This window comes from Heteronotia binoei, chromosome 2, assembly GCF_032191835.1.
Source record: "Heteronotia binoei isolate CCM8104 ecotype False Entrance Well chromosome 2, APGP_CSIRO_Hbin_v1, whole genome shotgun sequence".
NCBI classification, from domain to species: Eukaryota; Metazoa; Chordata; class Lepidosauria; order Squamata; family Gekkonidae; genus Heteronotia; species Heteronotia binoei.
The window spans coordinates 43,682,715-43,698,041 of NC_083224.1; positions in this window are offsets into that span (position 1 = coordinate 43,682,715).

Genomic DNA, 15,327 nt, shown 5'->3' on the forward strand with positions numbered 1-15,327 from the left:
GGGGTTTTACCCAGGATGCCCTTGCTCTTGGGGGAATCTTCCACATGACTTCATGATCTCTATGAGCATGATTAGCGGGGCTCCCAGAGCTTTCTACTGTGAAATGAAGGAGCAAAGGAAAAACCTCCTTAAGCAGGAAATGGGGGGGGGGGCGTGATTCCAGGGAGACACTTCTGGAGGACCCCCAGGGACAAGATTTTAGAGAGCACTGTCTACTGCCATCAAGGGGAAGAGGAAAGGAAATGCTATTCTGTGTAACTGTTACATGTATAAAATGTTTCATTTTCAAAGCCCAGTAGGAGTTAATTAATACCTTTGACTTGTTTCAAGTAGTTGGTCCCAATAATATACTATTCATATATGGTTAGGAAGGCTGAGGTAACAGTAATCATCTTAAGAGAACCAGTTTGGTATAGTGGTTAAGTGCACAGACTCTTATCTAGGAGAACCCAGTTTGATCCCCCCCCCCCTTCTTCACAAGCAACTGCTGGAGTGACCTTGAGTCAGTCATAACTCTCCCAGAGCTGTTCTGCTCAAGAGCAGTTTCTGTCAGAGCTCTCTCAGCCCCACCTACCTAGCAGGGTGTTATGGGGAGGGGAAGAGAAAGGAGATTGTAAGCTGCTCCGAGACTCCAAGTGAAGGATGGGGGATACGTAAATACAATCTCTTCTTATTCTCTACTTCTTTTCTATTTATCTTTTCTATTTATTATTTATTTATTTCCATATATTTATAAACTGCCCTTCCCCTAGTGGGCTCAGGGCGGCTTCCAACATGGTAAAACAATCAAACCAATTTAAAACAATTAAAACAGTTAAAACCGATTAAAATTAAAACAATTAAGCCATAGCTCACATTAGGCAAGGCGGCATAGATGGTATAAACAGAGCGATTGGGCATACTTGTCCCAACCTAGGTGTTCCAATTCCAGCTATATTCGTTTCAGTACCATGCAGTGAAATCGGTGCAGGTGGGCTCGATGGAATAATAGGATGCCCCTTTGCCTCAGCCATAGGCATGGTGTAACAGCTCCGTCTTACATAGGGGTCCCAACCCTCCCACTCTAGCGGGGGACCCCAGGTTTCCGAGCCTCTTCCCCCGCTCCCCCAAAAAACGGAAGCGGGGGGAGAAGCGGCGTCCTCCTGCTGCTGGCGGCGTCGGGGGCTGCCGGGGAGGATGCTGGGGGTGAACAGCATCACCAGCGGGGGTTGAGGGGGCCGCCTGCGCTCGCGCTCCATGTGCTCCTCATCGGCTGCTGTGCTGCTGGAGGCGGCTGACCACGCGGTCGGTGTAAAGGACGGGCTTGAGGGTGCGCGAGCGCTGCGGCCAGCCGTAGCAGAAGGTCTCCACGCCCCGCCCGTTGCGCCCATAGCGCTCGCGCACCCTCAAGCCCGTCCTTTACACCGACCGCGTGGTCAGCTGCCTCTAGCAGCACAGCCGCCCCCGCCGCGGCGCGTGGTTTGGGGGGCAGGATCGTGGGCCCTCCGGAAGTGCAGGGCTGGGCTGGGGAGGGAAGCCAGCATCAGACCCTTCGAGGGGGCAGACCCTCCCCACCCAGCCCCGACCAAGGAAGGGCAAGCGGAGGAGGTCTCCCCAGGAGTCAGGGGTGCAAAACATGCGCCTCCTGCCCCCGAGCACCATTTACCGATGGGGGCTGCCCGAGCAGGCAGACGGCGGGGCGCAGGTTCCGGCCCGAAGGGGCGCCCAACTTGGAGCAAACTTTCCCCGGCGCCGCGCGTCTCCTTCTCCGCCAGGTGAGCGCGCGCGCGGCAGGTGAACCCTTTGGCCCAGGTGAGCCCTTCCTCTCCCACGCGGCCGCCTCCTGGTTAACCCCTTCGCCTCTGGGCCCTCCCTGGAGAGCCTGGGAAACTCCCCGAGACCGGGCAGGCCAGCTGGAGCCGAGCCGCTCTCCTGCCTGCCCCCCCCCGCCTGAGTTAAGGCTTTGGCCCAGGGCTGGCCAAATTGTGGCCACGCGTGGCTCTTTCGCACATAGCGTGTGGCTCTCAAAGCCCCCCGCCCCATCAGCCGGCTTGGAGAAGGCATTTGTCTCCAGAGGCTCGGAGAATGCATTTAAAGTTAAAGCTGCTTTCTTTCTGCCTGTCTCCCCCATAGAGTTGCCAATCCCCAGGTGGGGGCAGGGGATCCCCTGGTTTGGAGGCCCTCCCTGCGCTTCAGGGTCATCAGAAAGCGGGGGGAGGGGAGGGAAATGTCTGCTGGGAACTCTGCTATTCCATAGGGAGATTTATTCCTATAGAAAATAATGGGGAATTGACTTGGGGGTATCTGGGGCTCTGGGGGGGGCTGTTTTTTGAGGTAGAGGCACCAAATTTTCAGTATAGCATCTAGTGCCTCTCCCCAAAGTACCCCCCAAGTTTCAAAAAGATTGGACCAGGGGGTCCAATTCTATGAGCCCCCAAAGAAGATGCCCCTATCTATTATTTCCTATGGAAGGAAGGCATTGAAAAGCTGCTGTCCCTTTAAATGTGATGGCCAGAACTCCCTTTGGAGTTCAATGATGCATGTCACAGCCTTGATCTTGGCTCCACCCCTAATGTCTCCTGGCTCCACCCCCAAAGTCTCCTGGCTCCACCCCCAAAGTCCCCAGATATTTCTTGAATTGGACTTGGCAACCCTAGTCTTACAGGCCCTCCGGAATGGTAATAAATCCTGAAGGGCCCGAACCTCCACCGGGAGCTGATTCCACCAGGTTGGGGCCAGGGCCAAAAAAAGCCCTGGCCCTGGTCGAGGCAAGCTGGATGTCCTTTGGGCCAGGGATGGTCAGTAGATATTGGCTGGCTGATCGTAATGCCCTCCGAGGCTCATATGGGGAGAGACGGTCCCGCAGCTATGCTGGTCCCAGGCCGTGCAAGGCTTTGAATGTCAATACTAAAACCTTAAAGCGAATCCGGTACTCAATTGGTAGCCAGTGCAGATTGCGCAGCATCGGCCGACTGCTCGCCTGTACAGACGATTCAGACAGCAATCGTGCCACTGCATTCTGCACCAGCTGGAGCTTTCAGGTCAGCCGCAAGGGCAAGCTTGCATAGAGCGAGTTACAGTAGTCTAGCCTGGAAGTGACTCTTGCATGGATCACTGTAGCTAAGTCCCAAGGGGCCAGATAGGGTGCTAGTTGTTTGGTCTGCCGAAGATGGTAAAAGGCAGATCGTGCAACAACTGTGACCTGGGCCTCCATAGAGAGGGTGGCATCCAGTATCACACCCAAGCTCCTCACCTTCTGGGTTGGCACAAGAGATGTGCCATCCAGCGTGGGGAGCTGGATCCCCGGTTTTAGCCCCCCCCCCGGCCCAAATACAGGACCTCCGTCTTCATTGGATTAAGCTTCAGCCGGCTCAGTTGCAGCCAATCAGCCACTGCTTCCAGCACCCTGGTTAGATGGTCTGGGGCGGAATCTGGGTGGCTGTCCATCAGCAGATAGAGCTGGGTGTCATCTGCATACTGGTGACAGCCCAGCCCAAAACCTCTGGCAATCCGGGCAAGGGGTTGCATATAGATGTTAAACATCATCAGCGAGAGAATAGCTCCCTGCGGTACACCACACTCTAGTGAGTGACGCATGGAGATCTTCTAGCTGATCGTCACCTTGTGTCCCTGACCACAGAGGAAGGAGGAAAACCAATGTAAAGCAACCCCCTGGACTCCGATGTAAGCAAGGCAGTGAGTCATTAGATCATAATTTACCGTGTCAAATGCTGCAGAAAGATCTAAGAGTAGTAGCAGCGCTGACCTGCCTTGATCCAGATGCCTTCTAAGGTGAGGGTGACCAAGGCAGTCTCCGCCCCATGACCAGGATTGAAGCCAGACTGGAAGGGATCAAGGACAGATGTATCTTCCAAGAAAGCTTGAAACTGCTCCGCCACTGCTTTCTCAATTATCTTGCCTAGAAACGGTAAATTCGAGACTGGGTGATAATTGGCTAGAACCAATGGGTCCAGAGATGGCTTCTTCAGAAGCGGACGAACCACTGCCTCTTTAAGCTTGGCTTGAAATACCCCTGATGACAGGGATATGTTAACGATTTCGGTTAAGGGCCCCTGAATGTCCTCCCCACCTGCTTTAACAAGCCAGGATGGACATGGATCCAAAGGGCAGGTGGTGGGCTTCACCGCAGCCAAGATCCTGTCCATATCCTCCTGAGAGAGACAGATGAAGTGGTCCAATATGGGACCCGAAGACGGACAACAGGCTTTCAGTTCCCTTACTGTATCAATTGTTGCTGGGAGATTATCGGGGAGAGTCAAGGCTTTGTCTGTGAAATAAGTCGCAAGGCCTCACAGCCAATATCCAATTCCCTAAGATTTTGATTGTCAATCAGCACCATAGTCAATGTTCGAATCGTTGTAAACAATTGGGCTGGGTGCGATTTCACAGATGCAATGGAGACCGCATAGAAATCTCTCTTAGCGGACTTCACTGCCTTCTCATAGACCTTCATAAATGTTCTATAAGAAGTTCTAGACTCCTCGTCATAGGATTTCCACCATGCTCGCTCTAGCTGTTTAGGTTGCTGCTTCATCCTCTGCAGCTCCAAGGTATACCAAGGAGCTGCTTTGGTGCCGCAGCGAAGAGGACGCCGGGGCGCGATATTGATGGCTGTGGAGAGCCGGGAATACCAGTCCTCCACTAGCTCATCTAATGATCCGCCAGGGGGCATTGGATCCCGCAGAGCCTCCCAAAGCCGCTCTGGGTCTAGTTGGCTCCAGGGGCGAGCATAAATCTGCTCGCTGCCCAAACAGGAGGTGGGCTGCAGGTCCAGTCAGACGTTCAGGGCAAAGTGATCTGATCATGGAACTGTATCAACAGCTATCAGATCCGGTGTTATCCCAGCCCCAAAGACCAAGTCGAACATGTGACCGGCCTGGTGAGTGGGAGCCAAAACAATCTGGCTAAGTCCCAGTGTCTCCATGGATGACACCAGGTCCTGGGCCTGCATGGAAGCTGCATCATCAACATGGACATTGAAATCCCCCAGAACTAATAGTCTGAGGAAGGGCAAAGCCCAAGTCGATACTGCCTCCAGCAGGGCAGGCAGGCTCTCTGGGGGTGCGTTGGGCGCCTGGTACACAACCCAGATAGCCAAACTCTCCTCGGCTTCCCATATCAGACTGACACATTCAATGCCGATGATGTTTGGGGCAGGAAGTGCCCTGAAAGAGAAAGACTCACGAATGAGTACTGCAAACCCCCACCCCTCCCCGACCGGTAGTCCGTGATTGGTGGAGGACTGAGAACCCGGGTGGGGTAAGCTGATTCAGGGCGACTGACTCACCCTCCCTTACCCAGGTCTCAGTCACACATGCCAGGTCTATCTGTTGTTTTCTCATCCATTTTTAAAAATAACCATGTTCCTTTTTAAAGTCCATATTGCCAGCTGCACAGAATATGATTTCCTATGGTGCATTTTATTTTTCTACTGCACAAAATGTGTCCTACTGCACATTAGAATAAAACTCTGGTTCACTGCCTCTGACTATCTGTGCTTGTAGCCATCACTACTTTCACTGGCAGTCAATAGCACAGTTGAATTACTCATTGATTATTGTTGGAAAAGTGTTCAGAAACTACAATCAGTCCCCCATCTGGTAGCCTGGATCTTTAGTGTTCTCTCTACAACATCACTGGCTCATCTTTTGTTTCTGGACCCAGTTCAACATGCTGGTGTGTTCATTTGTAGTCTCAAATGCCAAAGATCAGAAAGTGTTCTTCAGAACTACCTGTTCTCAAACAAACCTACTAATCACCCTCCTCTGAATAATCTCACCCACTCCATCTCGACTGTGGTGGGATGTCACAAAAGACAGATCCTTCTACTTATGACTGCCTACAGAGATTCCTTTTTGAAGGACATTCACTGGTTTTCTTTAGTTTTGAATGTTAAGCATCTGGTTAAAAATGTGCTTTTCCACACAGTATATTGTGATGCAGGCCTTAACAGTTACAGAACTAAAAGCACATTCGAGCAGGTTTTAAAGAACAATCTTTACCATTGTTGCTATGTAAAGTCATACAAAGTCTAATGAGCTGTTATGCTTTAAGGACTATACAATTGAGAATAAGGTGACCCAGGGGTGGAATTCTTGCAGGAGCTCCTTTGCATATTAGGCCACACACCCCTGATGTAGCCATTTCTCCAAGAGCTTACAAGACTCTTTTTTGGAAACTCTTGGAGGATTGGCTACATCAGGGGTGTGTGGCCTAATATGCAAAGGAGCTCCTGCTAGAATTCCATCCCTGGGGTGATCTATAGTGTTTACAAGCTTTATATTCATATACATTACATGCATCAAGAGCCAGCATAGTGCAGTGATTAAGAGTGGCAGACTCTAATCTAAAGAACCGGGTTTGATTCTCCACTCCTACACTGTCGGAGCGGGAGTAGCAGAGTGAGGGAGATGACTTGCCCGACACAGGGCTTCAGGAAAGAAAATCAGGCAGACACGTGCAACTAGTGCCAAAAGGTGTATTAACATATATACACGACAAGTGCTCTCTTGTGCAGTCTATACAATATCACCTCCACGGACAAAGTGCTTCGCCTAACCACCATCTCACAGGGAGAGACCTGTGTGATGCACACACAGATCATATATAGTCCAAGCAGCCAATCCTGGCCATGCTGACTCAGCAGATTGCATCACTTGGCTTCTGCCGGCTCAAGCCGGTCTGCTGATCAGGTCACTGTGACCTAGCCTGGCAGCTAGATCACCAGCTGTCATACTGTAGCTGTCAGACTGGGTTTATGTAGATTCTTGCTCCAACACACCTCCTAATCTATTTAAACCCAGTGCACCAAAACACTTTACACAGTTTACATACATGTCCACCAGCAACATTACAGTTCATATTTACGTAGCTCGGAACCCTTTCCGGAATTGGTTCAGGAACTCATCATGATTGTAAAACACATCATCGTGTTCCTGTTCAGCCAGCTCTTTCAGACGCTTGGCTTCAGCCTCCTTCTCCCTTGCCTCGCACTCTGCCACCCAGGCTTTCCATTTCTTAGCCTTTTCTTTTAACATTTCCTCAAATCCGGGTGGGTCTGGATTGACAGTCAGAGTGACATAGGGACACTTGTACCTAGCGGGACGTTGGCCTTTGGTGGACCTGGCAGACACCCGTGGCCCTGTGCTTGGACCAGCTTTGTCTTCTTCGGGTTGCTCTGTTCCCACCTCCTGGTTGCTCTGCCCCTGTAATTGGGTGTTGAACCTCCTGACTCTCACACTTTACCTCCAGTTCCTGCATTTGAGGCTCTGCCTCCTGACTCTGCTCGTCAGGCTCTGTGCCAGCATTCGGCTCACCTTCTCCAGCCCCACTGGGTGCCACCTCCTGGGCTGGAGTTCTGGGCTGCGCTCCAACATCGTTATCGCTACTTGGCAGCAGGACAAATTGTTTCTGCAAGGAGTGCAACCTTGGCCAGCTGCTTTCTTCATTGAACTGGGCACTCTGACTAAGTGTTATCTTGCTTTTGCTATTGCAGAAACGATAACACCTGGCCCTTGGCTTGTAGCCCAGAAAAATTAGGCTCTCTGCCCGGACATCCCCCTCCCCGCTACTCGTGGAGTGGATGCCAACCCGAGCCCGTGACCCAAAGACTTTTAAAGAACTCAAATCTGGGGTCTTGTTCAGCAGTAACCTGTAAGGCACATTTTTCACAGTATTACACCAAACCCTGTTTTGCAAAAAAACAGCTGCATGTATGGTTTCTGCCCAATAGGTCATTGGCAGTTGTGCATCCTCTAACATGCAATACATCACATTCTGCAATACAGCCCCATGCCCATTTTCTCGGGGCGTTGCCGGGTTCGTCAGACGGTGGGCAATGCCCTTGTTCTCCAGCCAACGTTTCATCTGGTTAGATAAGAATTCCCCCCCTCTGTCGGTTTGTACAGCTAGGAGATTAACCCCTAATTGTCTCTCCGCTGCTTTGACCCACTTGGTGAATGTCTTATACACCTCAGACTTATGCACCATGGTGAAAACCCACGCGTACCTCGTGTGGTCGTCGGTGGCCACCAAGCAGTATCTCCTCCCCGACAGACTCTTTGGCAATGGGCCAATAACGTCTAAATGGACTAGTTCCAGGGCTCGTGTGCTTTCCCTTGAGCTTTCTTTAGCAACAGCACACGCCTTGCTTTTGGTCTTCTTGCAGACCTGGCAATCCAAGTAACATTTGCAAGGATTTACTTTCAAACTAGGCACAAGCTCCAGGGTTTTCTTTAACGCCCTAAATCCGCAGTGCCCAAGTCTCCTATGGAGCAAATGTATACAATTATTGTGCACAGGCTCATTCGACACCTGAGCCACCTGGGCACAATCACTCTGGACCACATACAGTTTACCTTCCCTCTTTCCTGTCACAAGCAACTTTCCCCCACCTCCCAGGATTTTGCAGCAGGTTTTCTCAAATCTCACCTGGTATCCCTGGTCAAACAGTGTGCTAACACTCAACAGGTTAGACTGCAGTGAGGGTACATACAACACATTTTGCAACATACATTTCAGTGCAGGAAATTCCACATTGCCTGAGCAAACAGAATTGGCAGTGATCCCATCAGCCAATCTCACATACTTATGCTCAGGACTGTCAATGTTTTTCAACAACTCCTTCTCGCAGCAGAGATGGCTCGTTGCCCCGGAGTCTAAAATCCAAGCAGACCCTGTGCTCTCTACTGCAGACGTGACCAGCCGGGTTGCTTCCTCACACGGGCTGGCGGTCCTCCGCTCTCGCCGCACACGCCCCCGCCTCTTCTCCCTCTCAGGGCAAGCTCGGAGCAGGTGCTGCGACGACCCGCATCCATAGCAGCGACGGACTGCGAACGCAGTCGGCTCCACTTCCTCCACCTTCGGACGCCTGCCAGCAGCAGAAGCTGGCTCATTCTTGGCTGTCTTCCCGGACACACCGATAACAGCACGCTGCCCGGCCGACACCCCCGGACGGCTCACGGCCGCAATTCTCTCTTGGAAGTCAAGCAGGTGGGCACAGACGTATTCCATGGTCAGGGTCGCTACGTCCACCGTCTCCAGAGAAGTTATCAGGGGAGTGTACTCAGGTGGCAACGACGACAGCAAAATGTACACTCTGTCGTCTGGAGCTACAGTCTTGCCTCTTGCCTCCAGCTCAACGAAACAGTCCGTTAGCCGTTTGATGTGATCTTTCACACACCCTCCAGCCGGCATAACGGTGCGGAACATCCTCCTTGTCAAGGCCATGAGGGAACCAGCAGTGGTGCTAACATGCACCGCACTCAACGCGTCCCAGGCAGCCTTGGGAGTGTCCTTCCCTCGCACATAAACCAGCTGGTCATCTCCTATAGATAGCACTATGTTGGCCAGTGCCTTATCCGATAACACAGTCTCGGCAGGAGATAAGTCAGCAGGGGGGTTACTCACGAACAGCCATTGCCCTTCACGCTTGAGGTAGTGTTGCATTCTCAGGCTCCACACCGCGTAGTTGGCTGAGGTGAGCTTCTCAACGGCTACTCCAAGCTGTTGCTGAGCCATCGTGCCGACTCCTCCTCACAGCTGGCTGCCGACGTCCCTCTGGCTCTCAAACAGAGAACGGTGGTGCTTCTGTGTCCTTCACCGGCGTTCCTCGCCTCCGGCTCTTTCCAAACTCACAGTCAGCTCAACTCTCAACTCTCTCCTCCGCGCAGCGGAACCGCCCTGGGCCCATAACCCTGTCGGAGCGGGAGTAGCAGAGTGAGGGAGATGACTTGCCCGACACAGGGCTTCAGGAAAGAAAATCAGGCAGACACGTGCAACTAGTGCCAAAAGGTGTATTAACATATATACACGACAAGTGCTCTCTTGTGCAGTCTATACAATATCACCTCCACGGACAAAGTGCTTCGCCTAACCACCATCTCACAGGGAGAGACCTGTGTGATGCACACACAGATCATATATAGTCCAAGCAGCCAATCCTGGCCATGCTGACTCAGCAGATTGCATCACTTGGCTTCTGCCGGCTCAAGCCGGTCTGCTGATCAGGTCACTGTGACCTAGCCTGGCAGCTAGATCACCAGCTGTCATACTGTAGCTGTCAGACTGGGTTTATGTAGATTCTTGCTCCAACAAGAATGCTCCAACAAGAGTGGCAGACTCTAATCTAAAGAACCGGGTTTGATTCTCCACTCCTACACATGAAGCCTGCTAGGTGACTTTGGACCAGTCACTGTTCTCTCAGAACTCTCTCAGCCTCACTTCCCTCACAAGGTGCCTGTTGAGGGGAGATTAAGAGAATGTGATTGTAAACTGCTTTGAGACTTCTTAGGATAAAGAAAAGTGGGTTATAAAAATCTCTTCCAGTTTTTTGGATACCATTTTGCAATGATTTTAATCTTGTCAGGTTAGGTTTTGGATGAACATAACCTATTCATTAGGTTTTAGATGAACATAACCAATTCATTGGTATTATAGATACTACCTGCTGTAGCCAGGGACACCTTCTGTCAGCTATAGCAGCTGATTCATCAACTTCACACACTTCCGGAACAAAGATCTTTGAAGATTGTCCAGGAATTTCAGATTGCTTCCTATTTATATATTTATAACGGTCATAGATCAGCAAACAATTCATAAAAGTCCAATTCATAACCAATAAAAGGTGATATAAATATACAATAATTATTATACACTAAAATACGATACCACCTAAAATATACATAAAATACAAATACAGACTTTAAGACACTGACACTGAAGATGTAAAATTAGTGTTAAAACCAAGGATGAACTAAAAACCCTGTCTAGGCCTCTTTGTTTCTTCCCTTAATATTTATTAGTTATTCATTGCCTAAGTCAGCATTTAAAGCAGTAAAATCATACAAAATTAAAACTGATTGTCCATAAAATCATACATAAAAGGCATAAAATACTGTTATAAAACTACAAATATAACAAAACATGGCAGTTACAGCCAACAGATTAGCAAAGGTGTTTAGCCATTTCCTTACTGAATCATTAGAGTTTTCCTTATTCTTGTGGCAAGCCAGCCAAATTTTGCTAATTTGTATGTAACCTCAGAGTTCCTATCGCTAAGAAGGTTCTTAAGGAGTTGCAATTTTTGGCTACTGGTGAAAGGTATGGCCATGGAAAATGGAAGTACTTCTCAACGATCATTATAAGCCTCACAGCCAAATATGACATGGACTAGAGATTCGATACCATCATTGCAGCAGCAGGGACATGATCGTTCTTGGAACAGCACCTTTTTGTATCTCCCCTCCACCACCACTGAAGGGAGAACGTCCCACCTCATAAGAGTAAATGTTCTACTATATTCATTGTTCATTAAGTGGTATAGGTAGGACATTGTGGTCACCCTGTTGATTGGTTCTGTCAGAGCTTGCCATTTGGTTGTGCTATTGAGGTCGTTTTGTCTAACAATGTCCAATATTCTTTGTTTCATTATCTCCCTAGCATTATCATAAGTGAGAGAACTGGGATATTGTTTGGAAAGGCCGTAATAATGAATTCTGTCCTCTATGGCCCTAATCCATCTTGGGACCAAGGTATCTTGCAGAATTAAACTGATCAAGCCCTTAGGAAAAAACATAAGTTTCAACCAGAACTGAATGGCCAAAATCCAAAGCCTCGCTTCTACTGTAATCATGCCGGTTTCTATTCTAATTAATGCACTCAGAATGCCCTTGGGTACCTGGAGAACTGCTCTTAAAAATTTTGATTGAACACTCTCCAGTTTTTTGTAGTTTGTAGTGATGTTGATTGGGGCACCAAATGTTAGCTGGCAGAGGGATTTAGCTTTACCCCCTTTGCCCCAGTAGAATTTTTGGATAGCTCCCGCACTCCTTTTGGCATTTGAGGTAATCATGTTTATATTGGTGGTTCTTCTTCAGTTCGCTTGAAACATGACCCCCAGCTACTTAAAGCATGAAACTTGTTCAATGGGAATAGAATTTAAGTACCAATGGTGTGATCTGGGTGTCTTTTTGCCAAAGGCTATTACTTTGGTTTTAGCGTACTTTCCCTCTAGATTATTTTCCAGGCAATATTGAGCGAAAGCTTTCTGAGGCCTAAGGGAGTCCTTGAAAGTAAAACAGCATCACCAGCATAAAGGAGCACCTCTATATGTTTGTTACCTAGCTTTGGTGGGTGGCATTCTTGTTTATTTATATGATATAGAAGTTAAATAAGTAGGGGGCCAGGAGGCATCCTTGCTTAATCCCTTTGTTGGTAGAAATGGGTCTTTCAAATAGCCTTGATGGGAATATTTGACCCGGATGGTTGTTTGATCATAAAGGGCCTGAATAAGAAATAACAGCCATCTATCAATATTGGTTGCTCTTAATTTATCCCATAGGATGGTCCAAGGGATAGAGTCAAAGGCTGACTTCAGGTCTAGAAATGCAGCATATAATGACACACTTGAGTTTGAGAAATATTTTACAATCAAGTGGTCCAACAGCATGCAGTGGTTTAATAAAGCACAACCTTCTCTGAATCCAACCTGTTCCTCACATCCAAGAGGGAAGATGGCAGCAGCAGCAGCAAACTGAGCATACCTCTCTGGATATCGCAAGTTTTAATTGATCATATACATTCTTTTTTCCTACTGATAACGGGCTATTAGTTCCTGGGCCAGCTGTCCTACTCTCTTAGTGTTTCAGATTGCTTCAAAAATGCAACTGCCCCATTTGTGGATTGGGGCAGGCAGGAGGAGACATAGGCTACATGTTGGTTTCTAGGAACAATTCAAGGTCTTTAAAGCCTTAAGCAGCTTGGGACAATTGTAACTGAGGGAACATCTGCTTCCAAATGTGCACGCCTGCTCTCTGTGCTCTGTATAACCTCTGCTCTGAGTTCCATCATACCAGGAAGTCATCTACCAGGAGGAAACTCAGCCCATATTTCTGGATCTCTTTTCCTGTTGAGGGCCAGGGATGCCAGCCTCCAGGTGGGACCTGGGGACCTCCCAGAATTACAGATGATCTCCAGACTACAGAGATCAGTTCTCCTGGAGAAAAGGGATGCTTTGGAGGGTGGAGTCTATGGCACTGTGCCACACTCAGTTCCCTGTCCATTCCTGGCTCCAGCCCCAAATCTTTAGGAATTTCCCAACCTGGATCTGGCAACACTACCTCCCACCAATGGATAGGAAGGCCCTGGCAAACCTAGGCCCAAATGACAAAATCCTTCCAGTCCTTTAGAAGCCATGTCAAGATTTCCTACCAGACTCTGCATTTCTTCAGAGGGCTTTGAGGATGGTTTCTGTTTGAGATGCTGGATGGTTTTGAATGGACCGATTTCAACAGATTCTGGCTGTTTTTGATTGAAAGTTTCATTTTGCACTCTCTGATTTTCAGCGATTGATTTATTCTGTTCATTTTCACATTGTTTTTGCAGTCCTACACCATGATATATTGATACCAATGTGTTACTATTTTTTCTAAATAAAGAAAATAATAAACTACAAGTGCCAATTGGGCCTCAAATTGATAGAATTATGAGGTTTAAAGATCAGTGAGCTGGCAGTGTCCCAAGTCACAAGGACGCCTTCCACTTGTTCCCCCATCATTAGTCACCGGAGATTTTAAAGCCCAGCCTGAAGAGCTTAGTGTCTGCAGTTCAAGTCTAGCCTCTGACATGGCCATGAATTCATACAGCATATTCCTCTTTGTAGCTCTCCCTGTTTCAACAGAGCTGCCTTCTAAATATAAGCAGCATCAGCCAGGTGAGTACAAAGCAAAAACATTTTGGACATGGAACGTGTATCTCTGCTTTGTAGTTTTTCAAAGTTAGGCCAATTCCACACTAGTCCTTTAATCCTGGTTCAACCCTGTCCCCAAAATGAATCATGTAATCATAGAAACCAACTCTATGAGTTTATCATTCAATGATTCTAATAAAGAAAATGTAGAAAATTTGTTTGGGGACAGGGCTGAACCAGAATTAAAGGTCTAGTGTGAAATATTAGTGTTAAGTGCATATCCTGTGAATCAAATTTTGTTCCATATATCCATAGCCTTTGTAAAATATTCAAGGCAAACAAATATTTGCTCTTTGTTTCTTATTGGCTGAGGAAGACACAGAGCAGGCAGGAAATCACCCTGAGCAGAACATTAAAGAACATATAAGACCTAATCCTATCTCTAATGTCATCATTCCATGCCTTTACAAAAATTGACAATTTTTTTGTAAATTTGGAACGGTGAGCCCCTGGTGTTGGTGTGGTCGCTGGGGGTGGTTGTCGGTGTAGCTGAGTTTTGCAGCGGCTATTTCCCAGCTTCAACCCCAGCCTCAGCCTCGGCCCTGGAATATCTTGGCACTGCTGATATCATGGACACCGGTGGTGCAGCCAGGGAAGCACTGAGAGAGTTTCTGCTCTCCCAGGGGTCCATCTCACTCCTTGAGCTGCAGTTGGGATAACTGGAGGAGCTGCTTTTCTTCTAGCTGCTTATCATTTAGCAATTGAGAACTTGCCCCCGACACTTTATCGACACTCCAGCACAGACTGCACTTGGCACTTTACTCCATCCATTATTTAAAAATCTTGACTTTCATTTTATTTTATTTATCCATCAATTCCACAAATTTGGCTCCAAACACTGGACTCTGAATTCCACAAACTGCTGTTAACTTGGACTGTTAATTTATTAATTGCTGCTGATTTTTACTACTTGCTGAGCCTGATTAGAGATAAATTTAATCAATTGGAATGAAATTGATATTAAATTAATTATATGTATTTGCTAGTTTGAAATTAATTAAATTTTGTTAGTACTGATTGACCTTTTTATTAATTGGCTGTTGGGAGGGTTTTAGTAATTGATTTAGTGGGTTAGTATTTATTTGATCTATTTAATTAACTGTTGAGAATTTTTAGACACTAAATTAATGATTGAACTGCTGATTAAATAGATTTAATTTATTACAGTACTAAATTAAGAGGGAGAAATTAGCACTGGTGTACCGCCCGCCCTCTGTACCAGCCAATGCCCTGCCGGCCCTTGTGGAGGCTATAGCAGGCTGGGCATTGGAGCACCTAGACTTCTGGTCCTGGGTGACTTCAATGTCTATGCCGATGATGTGGGCTTCACATTGGCGTTGGACCTGGTGTCATCCATGGTGGCGCTAGGACTCTCTCAATATGTAACAACTCCCACCCATCAAGCCGGTCACATCCTGGATTTGATCTTTGCGGCAGGAATGACAGTGGACCGAATTACTGCAGATGCAATGCCGTGGTCGGACCACTACGCCCTGAAGGCTCGTCTGAATGTTCCGCTCCAACCCTGCTTGGACGGTGAGCGTATTTTTGCTTGCCCGCGGAGCCAAATGGACCCTATA